The following is a 23,844-nucleotide window of genomic DNA, read 5'->3' as shown; positions in this document are numbered from 1 at the left end:
GCTTTTTTCATTTTCTCTCTGATCTGCTCTCTTTGAAGTCCCACAGGAGTGGCCCTTGCCCAGGACAATAATCACATTAGCGTGTGATCCTCACTGAGTAGCCCGGCAAAGAGATGAAATTCACAAGTTGGACTGCGGGCACTGGAGTATTATTTTGTGCTCCACTCCACATTCATTCATGTAGTCTGACTGATGCTTGCAATTTCCCCAGATGAAACTGTGCCACAGCAGGACATGATCGATGGCTCTCATATCCCAAATCCTTACCTCCATCAGACCCTGCGTGCAATTTATTTCTGCCAACAACCAAGAAATTCGGATGTCCCTACAGGTGTTGGGAAAACCTGTTTTTTCCAGAAATATCTTTTTGCACTCGGTCCATTTTTAATCCCTTCAGGTGTCTCATACACATGCAGTCCAAGTGATCATTTCAGCCTGTGAAATGAGAGGCTCTCTGCTTGCTGAAATTCCTCATTTGAATTTCCTGTTTCGTGCTAGAGCTGAGCATCTGGACAGTGTTACCCTGGCTAAGCTTTTTGACACATCTGTCGGATGTGTGGCCCCACTCCCTCATCCCTCTGTCGCTTATTAGGGTCGAACAGAGTTTATCTTGTGACAAATGGAACAGTGAAAACTGCAGTCTAAAGATTTACAGTGTTTAAACACAACAAGGCAAAATCTCAGTGTTTATATTAGCTGCTCTCCAGCTACAAATGCAAATCAAAAAGTAATCTAATCTGTCAGCTGTCAACAGCAACTTTCAAACAGCTACATGAGGGATTGGCTAAAACATGTTTCCAGTTGTTTAAAGAAATGCTTCCAGGTTTTTTTTTACTCAATGTACAAATTCAACAACCTCAAAACATCTAGACATGAAGCAAGACACAGGAAGCTTCTTCTTTAAAGGGAACAGTTCCAAGCATTCAGTGCAGTTTCATTACAGCCTGCTTTTGGCACACTTCTTTTAAACCACTTAACCGATGAAATCGAGATGCTTCCAAGAACGCTATCTTTGAGTAGATGAGTGGATGAGTACATAAAACTAATGTGAGGTCTGCAGTGATGCACCTTGAGGTCAGCTGAAAAGTCAACACCTTAATTGCTTCGTGCAAGTTTGATGTAAATTTATCTTGGCAAGAAGCAAAGGACAGGAAGAAGAACGAATGTGGATAGAGTCTGGATTTGTTTAGCGAGTTCCTTGGAAATTATCCTGACAGAGTGTACTGCCACTGCATGCTGCTGCTTTAAATCCATACGTCGGAGAGAAATGTCAAAGAAAAATGGCAATAGCCTAATTACGCTGTCAGTGGTGCTGTGCAGTGTATGTACCCCATACACCTGTTATAAGTTCAAGAATGATGTAAATGCCCATTTGGAGTTTATTTCAAAGCCACTGAGAAAACATTAATTAACAAGTCATAAAACGGCTGCTTAAAAACAGGGATAGATGAGCACTGACAGAAGGATCGTCTGTTGTAAACATATTAAGCCGCTACCACTGTGAAAACACCTATATGTAGGTGAGCCTTCCACCTTAAGAACATGGACTTGTTAGCCACTGTGGTCTTCATGACCACAACAAGGAGTGACAGTTAATTTACTGAAATCAGTCAAACACTGAGACCGGCCCAGGATTCAGTTTAACGGTGATCCAAATGTACCATCCACGCTGCTCCAAGAGACAAAATAAAGTCCCAGTTCATGCCAAATCATGATGATGTCTCTCTGCCTCTTCTCATCACTGCAGAGTAGATCCAGACTGTCAAAATGCAATCTAGTTTCCAACTGTGAGTCAGACTAAACACACTTAGCGAGGATCTGGAACGACAGTATGTGTTTGCACACTAATTTGTGAGTGTGTGTGAGAGAAAAGAGGGAGATGTACTCTTCTAAAGTCAATTTAAGCATCCAAACATTGAGTAAATACGGATATGGTTATTTCTTACATCTTCTATTTAACAGAATCAAATATATCAATATCTTTGTTGTTCCAGTCAGCAGAGTAAATCCTGAGCATTCTTCTATGAACTGTGAACACCAGAAAAACATGACCTTGATTCGCCTTGATTCATTCAGTGGGGTAAAATGACTGTTTTATTCCACATTATTTTTATTTTTACTTTTTATGTCGAGTCTCACAGTCCTATTTTGTTGTTTCATTTAGTCAACATAAGATCAAGTTAGATTTATAGTAAAAACTACACAGAAACATTGTTACACAATCCTTACAAAGACATAAAATGCCAAATTCACACATATCTAGACAATACTTTTAATTTGTCACGTAATATGTCTCCAATTACTTAAACTATGGGCACTTAGTTCCATAATAATTATGATAATAATCATTAATGTATTAGACATCTGACTAAATGAGACCAGAAGGAACAATTACTTACTCTTTAACATTTCATTTTTCTTGTGACAGTTGTAGCACAACGTAATTAGTCACAGAGAAGATTTGGCATTGGTTTAGTATTTCAAAATCTATTGCATAAAAAACAAGGGAAAATCTTTTGGAAGTAAATGATTGTGACTTATTATTGCAGGGATTTTACTATACAATATAAAGCACCTTTAGGCGACTGTTTGGTGAATTGGTGCTATATAAATAGAACTGAATTGAAATGAAAAGTAACTGTAATGATTGGTTTTCCTCCATACGATACATCGCCTGCTCTTTATCTACAGTGTATTCATCCATCCATCCATTCGCTTCCGCTTATCCTTTTCAGGGTCGCGGGGGGCGCTGGAGCCTATCCCAGCTGTCATAGGGCGAGATTTTAAATTCTAAAATTAAATTAAATTAGATTCTAAATTCTACAGTGTATTATATTTAGAAAACGCAAGAAGGCAACCAAAGGCACCAGCGTCTGTTTTATCCTTTAAATATTTTAAAACGTGAATTAAAAAGCAGTTGTTTTTTCTTTATGGCCTTTGCTTTTGTAGAAGCCTGCACACTGAAAGGCCAGAATATGAACCTGAAAGTGCTGCAACAGCTTTACTGACATCCTTATATTATCTAGGGTACTTACAAGCTTTCACTTGATTTTCGGCACCGGTGCCCATGGGAAGGGTAACAACTCCGTTATAGGTAATAACATTCCCAATAAAAAGAAAGCATGACAGGAAAACTCTGAGTCTGGCAGAAAAAGAAGAACGAAAACACAGAGGGTGCTGAGCCCAGTCCACTGTTGTGTCACAGAAGCCAGTGGTGAACACGCACAGAGCCGCCGCAGTCATACATGTTGCCAAAGCCTCCAGCTTGGCAAATGCACTCATTAAGCCACTGACAATCATTCCCACAAAGCCTGATCTAAAGGCTATTCAGAGGAGAGTTGAGGAATGCAAGTTCCATCTCGCCCCTCCACCTCCCTTCAGCATGAGCAGAGACGTGTGCACCTGAAGGCTCGATAAAATGTGTTAATTTGCAATGGCCAGCTGAAGAACAAAATATGAACAGTAAGCAGGGTGGGAGTGCCGATCACCCGCTGTGTGAAAATCTGTTGAGCTTTGCTCTTGCTCCAATCTTCTTCTGTCAGCCAACGACAATCTACTTAATTGTTAATGCTGCTGAAGATTGTCGCCCAGCATTAGCCATTGTTGGAGCTTTTAAAGCACGCTCCCATGGCTTATCTCCCCACAGTAAGAAAAGCCACTGGTTTCTTTTTTTTTAAATTTGTCTTTAATTCAAGTGAACCTGATTGTTTCACACTGGTGAACAGGAACTTCACGGCCATACAGATAGACTTGAGTGGAGGGTGGGTGACACGTCTGGGGAAATCATAGTGTGCAGAGAGTGCTGAGACTGTTGATAAGAGTCCTCCACCAAACCATTCTCTCTCTCTCTCATAACACATGAAGGGGGAAGGGAGGACTCCCAGTCTGGATGATGTATGGTGTGGACCTTAGTCAAAGACTTGAAAATGAAAGGGGGGAGGAGGGTCATGCTTGAATTATGCTGATGCAGGTCGTAACCACGGTAAAGGCATTGCTGCTTGACAGAACTTGATGACGCTAATGACAAGGTTGTTATCACTCGTGAGGATTGTATACAAGTATAAGGTGGAGCAGATACAGCAGGGGTTGTGCATGTGTATTACTAGTCCAGTGGCCTGCGCTGACCCACCAACCAGACTTTAAGGCCAGGGGATTTTTTTTGTACAGGAAAGCTAGAAACTAGCTAATGTATCTTATTGGCCTGTTGCAATTTAAAAAAGACATAAATAAATAAGAAATAAATTACGCACATGTTAAATGAATGTTATACATAAAGTACTTGGACACAGAAAGAAATGCATGGGTGAATGAGACATGTTGTGTAGAGTGAATAGAATAGAACCAGTCCATTTACCATTCACTTACATCCATTAGTTACTGAATATTTTAGTCCAGAGCATTCTTTGCTTTGTGGCAGAGGTGGCAGAGGTATTTTTTGTTTGGTTGTTTGGTTTTTTTAAAACTAGTTTGAGGTCTTTATTCAGCAAACTGCTTTTAAAATGCAAACCTGATGAAGGAAATGCTTATGCTGGAGCTTGAGATTCAGAACTACCACTTGGAGGGGGGTTACAGGGGGACACTAGTCTTTTCATAATGAGTGCAGCCAGCCAAAGTCAGTAACTGAGAACACTCACACGCCTTTGCAACGCCAGCTCCAGGCCCTCAGAGCCCCTTAACACTCTTTGAGCTACAACAGGATGGAGCTGCCATTATGGCCACACAAACAGAGGGAAGCCTTATGAACTTTGCACAAATGCTTAGTGCTCCGGGGCTGGGCAGCTCTGGAAGCTGTGTGAGATGGGTAGGTACCGGGGCGAGCTGCCAGTTCCGAAAAGCTTAGTGTTCATGCACTCGGGCCAGACAAACCTGACATTGTCCCGGGCACTGCCCCGGGGAAAGCCTCTTCCCCTTTCTCTCTGCCGCTCATTCACACTTTGAGCTCAGTTGATTCACTGATTTGGACGGAGGCAAGAAGGCAAACATTTATTCACATTGTGAACCAAGCCGAGGAGAAAGTGTAAGCACATCAGTCACTCAGTAAACTCTCATAAATATAGCTGGCTTATTTTCTGCCTTCACCGTGCTGATGTGTCGCTTGTCAGTCGCTCTCACTTCACAAGGGAGGGACTCATTCACAAATTGAATTTAAAATTAGATAATCCGCTGTTTTCTAGCAGTTAGCGTTTACCACTGCTTTAATCTATGACTCATCTCTTATCTGCTTCAAACAGCAATCGCTAAATGCTATCTGACCAGTACATGATGGAAGACTACAGCCGTGTCATGTCTCCAGATTTAAAATGCAGCTCTCTTTACATGCTGCCTGATGAGCAAGGTTGAAAGAGAGGAAAGCAGGAACATTTAAAACCAGAACCACATCGCTCCTCCATCAGCTGCTCTGAGAGCAGGAGAAAAATGCAGGTGGTTACACTTACCGTTCATAGCCCCACTAAAACCTCAAAATATAGCTATGGGTTTGCAAAGCAGGTGCTTATTGGTACCTAGAAATTACCTTCCAACTGACTGGATATGATAAATGCTGAAGCACTAAATGGAGTTTTGAAAAAAATGAGTTAAGGCAGAGACATCAATATCCCTGAAGGACAAGCAGATTGCTGAGAAAGCACGAAGACCGATTTGCACTTTTCTCACCATTTGGCAAATGTGCTTGCGTCACACGGAGCGGGACTTTTAATTGAACTTTGGGCCCACAGCCCATTTTACCAAAAACTCGTCTGTTAGTCAGTCTGTCAAAAACGGTCAATAAGCCTCTAACCTGGCACTCCCAGATAGACGCAGGCCAGCCTGCCTTTGGCTGATACCAACTTCTGTATTCTCGGCAGATTCTCTGAATCAATGTGACAGCCAGCGCATCTTTTTGTATGGGTTTTCGTATAGGTTGTCATGGCAACGGGTGCCCCTATCTTCATACTGATCACTTATGCATTGAAAGTTTTCCTGGGTTGATGCATTGTGTAGCGGCTTACTGCAGCAGGTTACATGCCTCTGTGCTTATCTCAGGTCACAGTCTGGGAATGGCGTCACAAACAAGTTGCGACTCTATTTGAACTCAGCAAGACGCCGTGCATTATTGCCAAAGATGTGACTGGTACTGTTTACGACCTGTGACTGCAAATGGAAAACAGACAAAATTCCAGCAATGAAATTACCCACATTTATTTATTATTCCACATTATCTGTGCCACTTTAATAGGCCCCACTCAATTATTTCCAGATCTGTGGTGACAGCGGATTTATTTGGAGCGGTGCACTACAGAGACACTGATCAAGAAATATCTTCTTTTTTTTTTTCTTTTTTTTTTTAAATAGCAGAGGTGGGGCCTCACTTATACTGTGACTTTTGTTGTTTTTTTAATTGCACTACATTTTTTATATTGTAATAGCTTAAGAAGTGTCTGCAAGCCAGTGATAAGTGGTTCCAGGTCATTCCAGTTAAGTAAAACAGAAAAGTCATACAGCAGGAGATTTAAGGCAGAGCAGAGAGCAGGCCAGAGAGGACAGGAGAGAGAGGGGCAGTACCACACTGTTATCCAGCTCTCTCAGCCAGACTGCCGGCCATCAGAGCATCACAGATGGTGCGCTCTGCGATTATGGCAGTGATCAGGGGATCTCTATTCCTGATTAGCACACCTACTGAACACAATGTGCACAACGTCTGTTCCATCTCTAGCTGCATGAGACAGTAAGGAAGGAAGCACAACAAACAGTGCAAAACATAATGTTCGATATTCTTGAACATTATGTTTCAAGAATATCGAACAGTTTCAATTAATTCAAATAATTAATTGAACAGTCATTAGTATTTGCAGAACAACTTCATTCCGGTGAACCCACACCTTTTGACAGCGCCTGAAAATAACCATAAATATTTATTGGAGTTGCACAGGTAGATTATTATCTACTGTATCTGTATTATCAATCCAATATTGGCATTATAGCAAATAAAAACATTCCTGATGCCAGAGGCTGATATTTATCTATTGTGTTATGTCAGTTTTTGATAAGAAAGATTTATTTGATTCACCAGAAGACTAAAAGTAACTATGCAAAGAAAACATTTGTCTGTTATCAGCCAATGTTGATACCAACATTGTGTATTTCAAAGTCATAACAATCAACATGTTTAACTAATAATACAGCAGGTAGCCCCAAATTAACTGTTGAGCTTATTATATTGGGGCTGGGTGGTTAATTGCATTTTAATTTCAGTTACAAATTTGGCTTCCAGCAATTATGAAAACAAGATAACAGACATAAAATGATTCATTCTTTTCTGTTGCAAAGCACTTGTTTGGTACGCCCTTCTTTACAGCAGTGCACTTTTGCTCCTCCCAAAAAGCCCAAAATATAATTCGGCTGGAGCCACGATGATGAAAGGAGAACCTTTATTCAACAAGATCTATCTAAAAGAAGTCAAAGGTTTCAGTAGGTGACTGAGTGAGAGATCGTTAACAGCTCTGGCTCTGCGCTTCTCTTCAGTGATGTGCAACCAAGGTGTTGGAAACCAAAATGTTTGTTTGCTGTAGGCTCCCCATCGCTTACCCTGCAGATATCATCCAAGTCAAGCTTGCTGTTGTGTCTGCACCCGCAGACATCCTGCAGCTGAGGCAGTGAGCAGTTACACGGTGTGACAAGCTTTATGGTCAAAAACACCCAAAAGTCTGGGCCTATCATCCTACTACATGACCCCATGTCCCTTACATCCAAATCTTTTTTTATCCACATTTATTTATGGATTTTTTAATAGACCATGTAATTATCCACCCATCCATCTGTTATTTTAAATAGTCTATATGAAAATGTTGAGGAAATTGCCTGTAAAAAGACACATTTGTAAAGTGAAACCTATAATTAATTCAAGCACAACAAAAGCAGACCGAACTCTGGACAAAAGCAGCCAGTCTCTTCTAGATTCCTATCTTCTCTCCTGTAGACAAGTTCAGATGAAGCGCCCACTTGGAACTCAATTTAATCATGTTTCCCCCCACAGAATCAATAAGCTATTTCCTCCCCAGGTCACATTTAGCAATGGAGAAGGCCTCTGTGCCACAACTATGTAGAGTGTGTACACAGCTGACAGAGAATGCAGCGGCAAACAGAAGCCTGAAAATGAATTCATTAAGATAAACGCGGTGTCTCTCAGTGAAATGTGTAGGCATGGTAACCAGGCTTGGATCTGCTTTGAGATACACCCTGGACATAGAGCCTTCCAAACACTTGAAGGTATCAGCACACACACACACACACACACACACCGTGCACAAAATTACACAAGTGCACAGACTAGCCTGAATCAAATCCTCCTCCCAAGAGAGGGTGGATAAGCTGTAATTTAATGGAAAGATCCTGCAGCCAGGAAGTTAAATGAGAAGATGATCATCTCCATCACCAGCAGCCCACCTGTCAGCAGAAACACTCAAAGCACCGGCAATGTCTACTCCTCAAAATTATTATGCCAACAAGTAGGATTAATTATTTCCAGAAAACAGGCTTTTTTCCGCCTATAGTCCTATGACAAGAGAAAGGGGGCAGATAACTTAGTCACATGCCCCTTCATAATAAGCAGCAAGGATCTAATAGCCCTTTAAGGAGTGTCCTGCTGGTCTCCTCTTCATACACACACCTCGGGGTCAGCCCTTCAGGACTGCTGAGGCAGAGCGACCCGTCACGCTACACAGCTAATCCCGCAGTGGAAAATGTCGGTGGGCTCCGTCTCGCATGGACGCGCAGCGAGAGAGAGACGAGGAGGCAGGACCAATATTTGAAACGAATTAAAGATGTGTCTGTGAGGGCTGATGGGGTTTAAAGGGCGAGGCCTCATCCGTGTGTGTTGTTGGACAGACATGCTCGTCAATAGGCCGTCTGCACAACATTTCAAGCCTCATCCTCGCGGCCATTCACAGAGGAGAATAAGGAGCACCACTTCAGTGTGTGTGTGGGCTGACAGTATTGTCTAGATGTTACTTGCCTTAGCAACAGCAGGAAATCCTTGGATATTTATTCGAGATATGTCACCCAAAAGACCACATATTTCTTAGCTTTTTCTTTCTTTTTTCAAACGTTTTAGACCGCAGGAAGCCTACAGTGGTGGGAAACTAGCATGCCCATTCTTCTCAGAGCCTCTCCTGATAGCCAATTAGCCAACGTCAGGTGTAGTAGCCCACGGGCACAATTCTACAAAGTACACCAGAAACAGTATTACCATGCAAATATCCCCGCTGGCTCCATTTGATAAATTGTTCTTATCAGTGTCTAGTTATACTTTTTTATGCTTTATGTGTTCCAGGCATATCGAGCACAGCACAATAAATAAATCCACGGCCAATAAAAATATCAGGTTTGGGTCCTTGTGTTACCATTTAAGTGCACCGCTGGTAAAGTGGAATGACATCACTGTGGAGAAACCCATAGAATAGGAACTGGAACCATAGCACAATGTGTGTACGCAGCAATATCTACCAGACATCAAACAGCCATGACAGATATAGAGTGTGTCTCCAAATCAAGAGCTTAAAGCTCTCAGTAGTTCTAAGAGCTGCTGCCACATGAAAAGGATGCTTGAACAAATGAAACAAATGCCTGTTTCAAACTGAAACATGAGGCACACCCAGAAAGTTATCTTTTCACAACTTGAAAGGACACACGGGGCATTTAAAAAATCCAGTGAAAGGCGCTTTTGGAATTGGTGCCTTTGTCAGGCTAACATCAAAAGCTATGCCTGAAGACAGAATATCCTTTTGTGTTTTTGCGCATGTGGGTGGAGGTCTTCTGTTTGTTGTATTAAAAGTCATACAGAGGAGACTGTGCTGTTTTTTGTTTTGTTTTTTTCTGCACAGGCCTTTAACGTGTTGTAATATTAGGCCAATTTTTAACTCTACAGTTATAAAAATTGAAATTTTCCACCAGAATGGCAAAATAAAGATTGCTGGTTTGATTTACTCGCACATCTGTAAGTAAATCAGATGGTGCCACCTGTTTTTTTATATAATTAATAAAAAAAAACTTTATTTTTGCTGAATAAAAAAAAACACTGTTTACTCACTATTACACAGAATTGTCCATGTAATTACATTTTCTTAAGTTAAACTGTAATATAACTTTTTTACTGTATGTCATATAAAGGCAAAAACCTGTATGTATTCTAAAACACTGATACTGATTTTTTTAAACTGTTTAGCCAATAGAAAATAAGGACACATCCATTTTCTCAGTGTTTTGGTTTCGTTTATTTTTTGCTGTTTTTTTACAGAGTGATGCTGAACTTTGTGGGAGCACCATCCGCAGGTCAATCAAAACCTTCATTAAATTTTTAAAAGGTAGCTTAAATACAACTTCGGATCAACTACAAAACAAGCTCTATAAGTTTCTATAAAAGTTGAGGTTTTCATAGTTTGCTGGTCTGGAGCATTCAAGTGTGTGTTAGCAAAATGCTAAGCATGAACGACACAGGCAAAGATCTTAAAGAAACAACTGTGGCTGCCTCTCAATTTGGGAAGGGTAATAAAGCTGATGTCCAACCAATGTGAAGTTCCTCATTCTACAGTTAGAAAGATTATTCACAAATGTAAAAATAATGTCAACACAGTTGCCAGCCTTCCCAGGAGTGGACATCCCAGCAAATTCACGTCAAGGTCAGACCATGTAGACTCTACGGGCTTCAGTTAGCATCTTCATCTTCAGGGCGACCGTGGCTCAGGGGGTTGGGAAGCGTATCTGTAACCGGAAGGTCGCCGGTTCGATCCCGGGGCTCTCTGTCCTGGTCGTTGTGTCCTTGGGCAAGACACTTTACCCTACTTGCCTACTGGTGTTGGCCAGAGGGGCCGATGGCGCGATATGGCAGCCTCGCTTCTGTCAGTCTGCCCCAGGGCAGCTGTGGCTACAACCGTAGCTTGCCTCCACCAGTGTGTGAATGTGAGAGTGAATGAATAGTGGCATTGTAAAGCGCTTTAGGTGCCTTGAAAAGCGCTATATAAATCCAATCCATTATTATTATTATTCAAGTTAAAGTTCATCACACAACAGTTAGAAAAAGACTGAAAAAGTATGGACAAGTACATGGTTAGCACTGCTGTCTCACAGCAAGAAGGTCCTGGCCACCAACTGGCCTTTTCTGTGTGTAGTTAGTGGGGTTAGGTAAATTAGTGACTCTATATTGCCCAGATGTGTGAAAGTGATTGTCAATCACTGGCGACTGCCCAGGGTGTACCCCGCCTGTCTCTCTATGTTAGCTGGGATAAGCTCCAGCCATAATGAGCAGCACCATGAAACCCACACACAGCATATTAGCACAAACACCTCATACAAACTATCATGCATGGTGGTGGTGGGATGATGATTTGGGCTTGTGTTGCAACTAGAGATGGACCGATCCGTGATTACTAGGGGTGCAACGATACACAAAATTCACGGTTCGGTTCGGTTCGATACTTTGGTGTCACGGTTCGATATTTTTTCGATACAAAAAATGTTCATGCATTTTTAATTTGTCATTTATTAAAATTATAAATATATATTTTAACTCAAAAGTACAGTTTTTAAATTTAACCCTAACCCTTGTGCGTGTTTTTCATTTTGACAGCGAATGCGCACCTGCGGACCACTTATGTGCAGCCCTGGTTATTTAGCTCGTCATATTGCAGCCACAGAAATTCTTTTGTCCATGAAACCATAAAGCTGCACTTTCTTTTTGCCTCATAGTCTGATTTGTCATAACTTCTCCGTTTTGTGGTAAGCTTTTCTTTGGCTGTCACTTCTTCACCCTGACCTGTCTTATTTGGCTCAGCAGAACTGAAATGCTTTTACACACTCACTCACATAAGCTCAGCGATTCTCTGCGCGATCAACCTCTCACATGTTTAAGCTGCGGGAGATTTCACTTGTCATGTTTGCATAGTAAGCTAACGATTAATAAGACGATGTCAGAGGAATTGGTGCACAAATTATCATCACTCACAGATCAGTGCTGTCGCTCTCTATACACAGTTCGCACGATTGCAAAGTGAAAGCAAAAACACAAGCGCAAATTCAAACGCGACTTCAATATGTCACATATTGACAGTGGCTCACCGATGCCAATGACATAATTACCCAGCTACATTTCCGAAAGAATGCAAAAGCATTGACATATATTTTTCCTACAATAGCCCGACGGGCAGGGAAGAGATAGATTTTGGTAGCCAGACTGAAAAAATCGCTAGCTCCGGGACGTCGGGCTAGCGATATTGCAAGCCCTGTATCTGATTGAGGAATCACTCATCTTTGGAAAAGAGAGTTTATTACAGAGAAATGGCTCTTTCCAAAATAAAAGCTATACTATCCGCTTCTTCTGGGCTATATTCTCAGCAGCATAAGGAGAATCATGTGCTAACAGTAGAGCTGGGCGATGTGAGATTTTTTCATATCACGATATGTTTTTTTCATTTCAGGCGATAACGATATCTATCACGATATAAGCCAAATAACTATATTTGTAAGATTTAAATGTGCCGTTGCTCACAAGTAAAATGTGAAATAATCAGCAGCTTGTTTTTATTTAAATATTTATTTCCCATAATAAGTTCAACAGGGTAGATGTACTTAAGGAACATGAGACTTTTTCAGATAAATAAAGGCAAATATTGCAAACTACACAAAAGGCAGCCGCTAAAGCGTTTAAGTTTCAAAATAGAACAAACGAAACAGACGACTAAATTGTCAATTCCACTTAGAAACAAAATATTAATTCTAAAAATAAATCTTAGTTTGTTTTACAGAAGAACAGACAAAACTGACTAACTTTTGTCAATATCAAATAAACTGAGAACTAAAAGGAAATTCTCAATCTCTCCTTGTTGTATAGCTGAGCTTTTCAAACAGTTTTAACAGTTACTTTAGTCTGACAAAAGCCGAATGACGAATTAGCGCTTCCAGTCAGAGACTGAGGCTACGTCCACACGTACACGGGTATTTTTGAAAACGGAGATTTTCCGTTTTCGTTTTAAAAAATAATCCCGTCCACACATAAAGGCAGAAATGAAGGAAAACGCTGCTATGAACATGCCAAAGCAGCAGGTGGCGCTAGATTCCTAACCGTGCAGAAATGTTGGCCAATCAGAAGTCTAGAAGCCTCGGTGGGAAAAAGTAAACAAAGCTGGGGCATAGAAGCAGAACAGAGTCGTATGTGTGGAGGGACAGTAACTGTGTGTATATGTAAGCATTTAAACACTGCAGAGAGTAGAATTAACAGTAACAGTATTGTAGAAATTCATTTCACCGAAACAATAACGTGGCGCACAGTGTGACGCATGCACCAGTTTATTGTATTTCCAGACTTGCTTTCGGCACAATTTACAGTGCACGCTACTCTATTTTTTGTCAGACTTGAAATAGCCGAAATACCTTCACACTACGGAACTTCTATGGCTCTTCCGTTTGACAATCTCTCCGGCATTGGAACTATCGTCTGTTTTCTCTTCGGTCACGCTCGGTTGATTTTTCTAGTCGGCACACTCATTTCCTCCATTACGCGCTGGCTTCCCAAACAAACACACGTGCGGCTTGGCACTTGTGCTGTACCTAACAAGTCACGCGACGTGACGCTGCGGCTGTGATTGGTTCGGCTCTGCGCTACTTAATTTGGATTGGCTGACCTTTTTTTTTTTTTTTTTTTTTGAGGACAAGAGCGGCGAGGTCTATCGCGATAGCTTAATTTCTCTATCGAGTAAAAGTTATATCACGATACATATCGTTATCGTTCTATCGCCCAGCTCTAGCTAACAGCTGTCTAAATGACTCGGCTAAAGTTAGTAGCATGCTTGCTTTTTTTTGTCTGCTTCCACTTGTCTTTGCACTAGGATGATGTCGGCGTAAATGTGCAGTCATATTCGTTGTGTTCCCACTAGTGCTTTCAGGTTAATCTCGTTGAAATGACCTTAACGCCACAACACGGCAAATCTCCGTTAACGAGCTACCGCCGATCGCTCCGTGCATGGGGCTAGACGGCCAACACGTTAACGAGCTAACTGCGCTAACACACTAGTTCACACCAATGTAATTGAGCGTTGCATGGCACATCCAACATACTGTTTTACTTTAGTCCATGACTCGCTTACCTTCAGGGTCATACGTCACATGAAAACCAAAATAATTCCAAACGCCAGATCTGAATGACGTTCAATTTGCCTGTTACAAGGAGAGCTTAACTTCTGTCTCGCTAGCTTGCCCTGCGCTCTTCCTTCTGACTATGCTGTCTGTGTTGAGCGCTCAGTGGATCTGCGCTCGACAGTGCAGCCTAGGCGGAGTAGTCGAACACAGATTCACTGAGCGCTCAACACAGACAGCATCGTCAGAAGGAAAATTGATAAAATAAATTACAAATGTTGTATTGTTCGATACATATGCGTACCGAACCGAAAGCACTGTATCGAACGGTTCAATATCGATACGAATATCGTTGCACCCCTAGTGATTACGTATCGGTATCGGTCCGATTCTGACTTAAATTACTGGCTCGGATATCGGAGAGAAATAAAAAATGTAATCCGATCCATTAAATATCAAAAAAAGCACCTCACAAAACTTGCGACACGGCGTAAGTCGGCTCATAACCGTAGCACGTCGGAGCAGTATGCATCACGTGATAGAGCAGCTGTGTGTATTTGTAGCCTCGCTACCAAACCAGCATTTCATCTCCGAGGAAGTGATCCCAGAGAGAAGTAAAGCAAGTGTGTAAGTTCATCTCTGAATGTTTGTAAAGCATTCCCGCGTTAAGCTTAACAACAGATATATGGAGCTACTGCCTCTTCTCTCCCCCTCCCTCTCCTGCTGCTACTTCAATCATGAAACTGATCAATGATCAGCTGATCGGCTTTTCTGTCGCCAGTCCGTCTCTTTTGTTTGTTTATCGCCCACTTCGCACCAGAAAGAGGAAACCAGCGGCTGAACAACAGCAGCACGTTTAAGCTTGATAAGCTGTTGTTAGAATTTATTTACATTCTACACCAGGATCCTTTTCTACGTAGCTGACGGCTGGTAACTGTGCAGGGGCGGATCTAGCAAGTTTAGCCAGGGGGGCCGATAGGGCATTAACAGGGAAAAGGGGGCACAAAGACATACTTTTCTTTCTTATTCTCATTTAAAATGTCTAGCTTTTAATAAATAATTATCTGAATCTTACACCCAAAGTTTTAATCTGATGTAAAATGTATAGAAGTCCATTACTGTATATAGTGACTATTAAGTCTAATATACCCTAGTAAGCTATCCGGTCGTTAAGTGATGACGTGACGAATCCTACTTCCGGGCCTAAAGTAGTCTGTGTTTAATATGGCTTTTGTGTTGTTAACATGTTTAATGTTATGTATTTTCTTCTATTTAATCTCAAAAAGCTCCTAAAACAGTCAGTGATCACTGTTGACCTCCCTCGGCTTTTATTACTGCTAATCATTTATTTAAGCTCAGTTTTTAAAACCTTAGGATGTAACTACAGCCCAGCCCATGCAGCAGTATATGAATGACTAACCTCGTATTGTGGATGGATTATCTCAGTTGTTCTCCTGGCTGAAGTTTGGTCCTTTTACAGCATCCTGCCATGCGATTACATTTGTTCCTGACCACTGAGAACACTCACGGTAATTTTTATCGAGTGGAAAAAAAGTTAGCTTGTTTATATTATGCTAACATAGCTGTGTCGCTAGTGGTCACGTAGCACATCATTATATACCAGCTAGCCCAACTTCAGTAACCCTACAAACGTCACTGCTGTTTAGTTTTCTGTCTTCATTTATGTTGGAAGTGATAACAGAGCTGTACGTTTTAATTTGTTTCCAAAACCCCGCAGTCAGGACATGCTATATTGTATTTAGATAGAAGTTAGCGAGCTAACTCCCTGCTAACTTCTAACTCCGTTAAATGTCATAAATTCCGTTTTCATGGATGCCTGGATGTTAAACTCAATTGTTACACCTGGTAGAGCAGAACGCTGATCATTTTATTAAAGATGAAAGACTTTAGACAGTTTTTCAACTCTCAGTAATGCCATAGTGATCGTTTGATATATGGACCTGCAGCGGAGTTTAGGTCCAGACACAGCTAGTGACGTCAGACTTAAGACCGGATAGTACTTTTTCCTTTGGGAAGGGACGATGTGTGCAGTCTGCAATTCTGTTGAAGAAAGATGTTGAATCTATTTAATTATTCTTGAAAAATAATTGATTTCTGTGCATTTTTTTCACACTGCATCAAATTAAAGTTGATTACGTCAATTAAGCATCACGAGGTGGAGGGTGGGTGGTTCCCTATTTTTTTTTATTTTGCTAGGAGTTTTAGAACCCTATTAGTTTTCAAATTCAAATTCAAATTTTATTTGTCACGTACACAGTCATACACAGTACGATATGTAGTGAAATGCTTGGACAACTGCTCGTGACCTAAAGAAAACAAAAAAAGGAAAAGGCTATGAATAAGATAGGAAATAAATATGAAAAATTAAAAAGGGTAAATTTAACTAGGAAGGAATAGAATATAAATTAAGGTTAAAAATGAAATAACTGTACAACACAAATTAGAATGAAGGGTAAATTTAACTGGGAAGAATAAGATAAAGATAAATATATAAATTAAAGTTGAAAATAAAATAACTGTACAACAAAATACACAATACACAATATAGAACTATATAAGAATGTATGAAGAAATCTAAATATAAATAAATATATACACAATAACAGCAGCTGTACAAGTATTAACTGGAAATGAAGAATATAGTGACCAGTGTTGTGCAAAACCAAAGTCCAGAAAGTCCAGTGTGTGTGTAAGAACTGTATTAGTTGTAGTTAGAACTGTATGTAGTTAGGTTGCTTACTCTTTAAAATACCAGAATAGGGAGGATGGAGTAGGTTTAAGTTTATTAAATTAATCAGTATTGCTGAACTATGAAATATTTTAGGTGCAGTGTATTTTTTGCATACAGGTATAACAGAATAGCTTTAGTGTTTTTTGTTGTTTTTTTTAACTTGAGTATGAACTTATACAAAAAGCAGCAAGATATTAAAAAAAAACGTTTTATTGATTAAAAAACTCACTATATCGGATTCATATCGGTATCGGCAGATATCCAAATTTATGATATCGGTATCAGACATAAAAAAAGTGGTATCGTGCAATCTCTAGTTGCAACCACAGGAACTGGACAACTGCACTCACTGAGTCAACAGTGAACTCTTCTGCATACAAAAGTATTCTAGAGTCAAATGTGAGCCTGTAAAGAACATTATAAAGACAAGTGGGCTTAAAGTCCTCCAGAACAATGTCAGAGATTGATCATCTTATAATGTTTCTTATACTGCTTTTGCAGAGGTTGCATTACTATGACTTCATGTGGAATTGTTCTTCTCTAATTAATTGCTGCTGCTGATTATTTGGGAAAAGTGCTGATATAGATTTCTAGGGAGTAAAAAAAATTACTCATATATATATATATATATATATATATATATATATATATATATATATATATATATATATATATATTGAGAGATCTTCTAAATATCTTTTTATTTATACATGTATATGAAGGAAATAACAATAATTTCCTTTTATACATGTATAGGAGGAAATTATTAACCATTTACACAATTCAAAATATGCATTTAGTTTTCATTGACACATGTAAAGGGTTTAAAGAGTTGGGAGGCTGAGAGGTAAGGCAGTAAAAAAGCTCTACATTTCAAATGAGCAAACAGAGAGTTCATTGAGGTCTCAAGAGGCATCAAGTGGTTAGAGCAAAAGGAGCCTGGCTTTCTCAGACTGTTAATGTATGTCCAAAAGCTGAAGGAGCAGCATCATTTAGCTGCTATGCTGTGGTCTGCACTGAGGGGGATAAAATCCAATTTGCTTAATCTTAAAATCGAACCAACAACAAGGCAAGGGAAGGGAAGGAAATGAAGATAAAAATCATTAGTGCTGGCATGCCATCTGTATCCATAGACTCAGTCATAGAAACAAGAGGTGTATTATAATCACACAAGCTGCTGCAAACACTGGCGCATTATAGATTTGTTTGGTGGCTTGGAAAACTTCCCAGTAACAGGTTGACCGACGGAGAGCTGGGCACTGAGCTGATCTCCCGGTAGCTCCATGTGGTGGCTGGATAATCAGGTGATTGAACACAAAGCATTGTGAGCTCCGTGACACACCATCCAAAGACAAACAACATAAGAGCGCTCTTGTTGATTGAAAGGTACCAGTGAACTCAGGCTCAGTATTTCCTTTGATGCCTTTAGTAATGTCAACAAATTAAAAGCAGCATCAATGATGGAATGGCAGCAGAGAGAGAAAAGAGAGCCAATGAAAACAGAGGTAGTTCATCTGGAAAGGATGCATCACTGACTAAATAATAGAAAGGTAAACGTGACTTTTTTGTCACGGTGTACACAGTCTCAATGCTCCCAGTAGAGTGAGCAAATATTTGACTGACCAAAGGTAAACTGATTGGCTGCCTTTAGACTGGGTGAGAGCCAGTCTAAAGGGTCAGGGTGCTGACTTATATTCACAACTTGAAGCACTTCATTCTTAATTTTATAAAATATAGACATTATATAGATACATTCTCTGTCTCATGCCAGTGAGCTCTCATTACATTACTATAATGAAGTTAAAGAAAAGCAAGGCAGTCTGGTGAAAGGTCTGATATTTAAAGATTGTGTATATTGAAAAAACAACAAATGAATGTTGTTTATTTTCTGTGTGTGACCTACTGCTGATCAAGTGATCAGGTCTGAAAAAAGACATAAGAACCAACATCGGGGCAGTACGAATTAAGAGAATCATCACATCCCTAATCAATATCTATTTAGCAGGTAAAATGATCCAAAACAATAAGGAAGCATTTTCGTTCACCATTTTTCTTTTTACTTTCATCACCAAAACACTCTGACCATAGAGGGCTAAATTAAATAAGAACAAACATTAAACAGTGAAGTGCAATCCATTTTAAAATCAGATTTTTACACAGGAAAAACCTCAAACGATGTTAATAAGGGCTTAACAAAAATCACACTACAGCAAAGTAAGAAGACCGGCTCCCCCACAAGGAGTAATTGAGTCCTGTTTGAAATTAATGGCAGGTTATTAATCTGAGCACTGCTCAGTCTACCACCTCACTAGCAGTGTACACAAGAGTATATCATGTCCGTGCTATCTAAACATCAATAGCACCACTTGGAGTGAAGTCTTACGAGATTTCACCTCAGTTCAATTATTTCAGTCTGCTGCTTATGTTGTCTGTTTGAAACAGGTGTTTTCTTCGGTTTGTAAAACGGCATACTGAAAATGGAATTAGGAGGCGAGAGAGTAGTTTGATGCACTGAGTTGTCCGATCGTTTCAACCGGTCGATACGGCATTGGACCTGCTCGACAGGTTGACAGGAATGTCGCTCGAGAAACACGGTTTGAGCAGATGACATAATATCAATTGAAAAAACCTGTAGGCTGGTGCAAGGCTCTTCAGACTTCTTTCCAGAAGCCATACTGATAAGAGGTAATTACTTTCCCAAGCAATCACTAAACCCTGCCTACCCCTCATTTATTTGCTTGCAGAAAGTTTCCCCTATTGAGAAACTTGAGCTGCCATCATTTGCACACAAAAGGACATAGTTACCATAATTCGATATAATCCAGTGAAAAAGACAACTGTTCAATGAGAGCACCTGCACTATCAATCGAGTGCCTTTCCCCCCCTCGTTTTCTCCTTTAAAACAGCCAGCAAAGTTGTTACATAACAAAAACATAGTTGCTTTTTATAGATACATTAAATGTCATGGTCTGTGCTTCACACAGAGGTTTCAGTGACTGTGTGGACAAGAGAAAGCTCAGTGTGACATAACATGCTGTTGTGCATTTTTGTTCATGAGCAAAACATGGGGTTCAAGCCTCCCGTTTCCCAGGAAACCAGCAGTCTTGTTGTCATATTTCTCGCGATTCTGCAGTGCGTCTGTCTTTTTCATGCAGTCCCCAGCCACAGCCACCATTAGGGATGGACCATGCCATGTCGTGACATGGGAACCCTTATAAACGTGTTAAGAGCTGGAGGCATTAGCATTTTGGACACCACTGAATAGAGGCATTTGTTCCTCTTCCTGTGCCTCCCTGAAAGACTCTATTAAAAGGAGGTTTAGGAATTGCTGTGTTTTGGTACTGAAGTTGGGACAGCATGGAGGGAACATTTGACAGTAGATTTCCTAGAAAACGTTTTGTTTGTTAGTATTTCTCCTTTGTAATTATTTGTGTATAACAACTGAAAACTAAATTGCATAATAAACATTTTCACACTTGTCTTTTAAATCTACCAAAGTTTGATGAATCACTGCTGCTCTTTTGTTTGTCCTACTACCAGTGACTGAAGGGGCTTTAGGTGAAACAGAAAAACTTAAAATGGATAAAATGTGGTTCATTTATGAACCTTGAGGATAAAACAACCCCCATGCACATCTTCAACAGATGCCAAAAAGTTAATATTTATACCTCAGCTGGCACTCCATTTTTTCCACATGCCTATAGATGTAAGATGTCTTTAAGAGTGCTTAATGGCTTCCACCATGTTGCGTTTAAGGAAGCTGGCAATAGGCTGAGCAGAATTCGTCTCCACATTAACGAAAGGCTTTGATTGATCTGATTCAACCTCATGCTGTGGTCACAGCAGGATCTCTGGTCAGTGTCAGGCAGACTTTTCACTGTCTGGCATTCAAGCTTTCATCTTCAAACCTTCAACAGTTTATATCTTACATGTGGAATGACTATCTCATCCATAATGCATATTCCTCAGCTGTGTCTGATGATGAACAATGGTCGGTACACTGCATCTTAGCAACATGAGCGCACTTCTCGGTCGACAGCTTTGATTCTCTATGGCCTGTTGTCTGCTGTGCCTGAGCGCTCAGCTGCTAATCCAGAATGAGGTTATTGAAAAACGTGATTGATCAAAATGCAAGTGAACTAGATACAGTAAACCTCTGAAAGAGGCAGCAGTAATACTATTGATGCATTTAGCTTTGGAGTTTCCCTGCTGCATTGGACTGAACCTGTGACATTTTATTACATTTAAGAAAAAGATTTAAAACTGATATATGTCTAACAACTTGCTAGCTGTCTAGGCTTGGGCTCCTTTAGTCTTTCTTACAGTACCTTAAAAATATGAGTGAAAAACTAAGGAGTACAGGATTTGTAAAATTACATATCGGACAACTGACTGCAGCCAATCAATCAGGCTCAATCGTGTGTTTTTGTTTTTCCAATTCAAAGCCCAGATATATCTGGATAAGACTAATTAGACTTCCGTTCTTGGTCAGTAATCAAAATAATATAATTTTTTTTTAAAAATAGAGACAGGCTGACATTAGTGGCGGATTTTGTAACAAAGACAGATTGATATCAAAGTGTGTTAGATGGCAGATCAGCATATTACAGAAAAGAACACTAAGATTATTGTTCAGCTGTAAAACACACTCATTCTGCCACTGTGACTACTCTGACAACTGATGATTCAGCTGATATAGTTTTATCCTGAAAATCATTATTAAAATTGGCCTCAGTGGTTTGTGGATGGGTTCCATAGCAGCAATGGGGTCCCCAGCCTGTGCACCATATAAGGGAATTGATCTCCCACACTATGAGTATTGATTACCATCAGGTAGGGACAGAGTGTAGCCAATGAGCTAATCAGAATCAGTAATGCCCTATTTTCCAGAATCACATTGGATTTAGAGTTCAAAGCATAAATCATGAACTATTTGCAGGGGAATAGTGATCAATCCCACACCATCAATCTGCAGTTTATTTAGCTGAAGAGAAAACAAATAAGTATGTAAGTCTCTAACTAAACACACCCATTGATTCACAAAGCTTTAAGTGGTGAGGACATCAGAGAACTGCACCAATTCTATGGTTTACAGTGAATTTACCACAAGCTCTCAGGGCCTCACAAAGGTAAATTACTATGAAAGCCTATTGATTTATAAAGTGTCGATCAGGAGGAGGGAACAATTGTGCCAAAAATCAGGAAACTGGCTCAACACAATGACCGCAGGCACTAAAGAGTCCATTCAGATGGCTGAAAATCTATACGGTCGCGATCTATACGGTCGCAGCAGAAAGAGGGGGTTCGGCTGCCTCCGCCCGCCTTTGCATGTAATTGGAAAAAGATACCCACGTGAAGCTTTTGACTGAAGAAATAAACAAAACTGATGAATGTGCCTTGTCATGACCCTGTATTGATTCTCAAATATTGCATTTAACGCTTTCTTGAGAAATAAAGGTAATAAATCTTCATTCCACTGAAACATGCATACGTCACCTTCACTTTCCATTTAAAGATGCAGATTTTGTTCATTTAAATCTTAAACCTCAATCACGAGTCCAGGGACAAGAAATTCACAGCACATCAGTTTTACCAGCCCCATCCCCCAGTTTAACACTGCCAACACTGTTTGTCCCTCCTCTCCGCTCCCCCTCTTCTCAATATTGAAACAAGTAAACAGCACCATCTTTTCCAGCCTTTGGATGAATATAAATGAGGACAAACTCCCCAATTAGCCCCCTTTGATGATTCAAGGGTGGCAGAAAGAGGACGTCACCACTAATGCACTCATGGTGGCTCTTGGCTATATTAAGGTTTCTACATCTTAGACTTTAAAGTGGGAACAGGAATGGTGAATTCCTCCCTGGGAAAATAATTCATGTGTTCACACCCTCAAGTCTCAGAAGAGCCCCGTGAATGTGCAGAGGCAGCAGAATGGAGACAGCCATTAGTGTCCGCAGCAGTGTAGCTCTAATGATGATGGCTGTGGACTTGCTGTGCTCTGCATTCTGGGCACCAGAGCTCCTACCTCTGATCAGAATGGAAAGGAATACCCCCAACGTGCTCTTGTGTATGTAGTAGGTGGATCAAGACAGGACATGGCTCAGGAAAAAAACCTTTTTGGTCCGCCTAAGTACATACACCTTTGATCAAACCATTTTTATTGTTCATCTTTCTCTTCATTCAAATGCAAAGAGCTCCTTTTATAAAGGTAAACACACATGTAGAAATGAAGAAACAACAACTGCTCACACTGCCAAACCAATTCACCGGACAATTATATCCACGCTCTTTGGTTCTGTCCACCAGTTCAGAAGTTTTGGCGCGAGATATGTGAAGACTTATCGAAGTGTCTGAAATGTAACATTCCAACTTCCCCCTTAGTGTGTTTGTTGGGCAGCTTAGATAATGTCACTTCAGAAAAGAATATCGCCCATATGGTTTTCACTGCCCTATGCATAGCCAAGAAAACAGTCCTCATGAACTGGAAAAATAAAAATAATCTTAATTCTAACCAATATAGAAATTATCTATTAGATTACATTAGTCTTGATACAGCCTCTGCCACCACATCAGATCAATTGCTCTGGGCTCCTTTGATCAGCTCCATCACCTAGTGGGGGTGGGGGGGTCATAGTTTGGTCCCGCCTTCACTGTTGTGATTGGTGTGGGGGTAGGGACAGGCTTAGGGCGTCGGGGGGTTCCCCGGAGGCATCTTCCTTGGGGGGCTCAACCCGGGGTAGCGGTCATGTCCGGTTAGGGGCTCTGTTGGCTCTCAGGTGACTGTTTCCTCGCGGCTGCGTGCAGCGGGGCTAGGGGAGGGTCTGTGCTGACGGACGTGGGTTACTGACCTGGTAGCCTGACTGCCCCTGGGTGGGTCCGGGATGGGCGTGAGGTTCTGGGGGCGCTCCGTCTCTGGGCTGGGACCCGGACCGGGCCTCGGGGGCTTGGGTCCTGGTTGGTGTGTTGCCGGGGTTGTGGGCGGGTGGGTG

The 23,844-nt window shown here is 40.8% G+C and overlaps 1 protein-coding gene across 8 annotated transcripts in view; it reads right to left on the bottom strand.

Annotated features, from left to right (window-relative positions):
- Positions 1 to 23,844, bottom strand: part of chl1b (cell adhesion molecule L1-like b) — an 81,838-nt gene that overhangs the window by 42,276 nt on the left and 15,718 nt on the right. The gene's annotated exons all lie outside the window — the stretch shown is intronic.

Source organism: Aulonocara stuartgranti (assembly GCF_965226115.1).
Source record: "Aulonocara stuartgranti genome assembly, chromosome: 5".
Classification (NCBI taxonomy): Eukaryota; Metazoa; Chordata; class Actinopteri; order Cichliformes; family Cichlidae; genus Aulonocara; species Aulonocara stuartgranti.
This window is presented reverse-complemented; position numbering and strand designations above follow the sequence as displayed.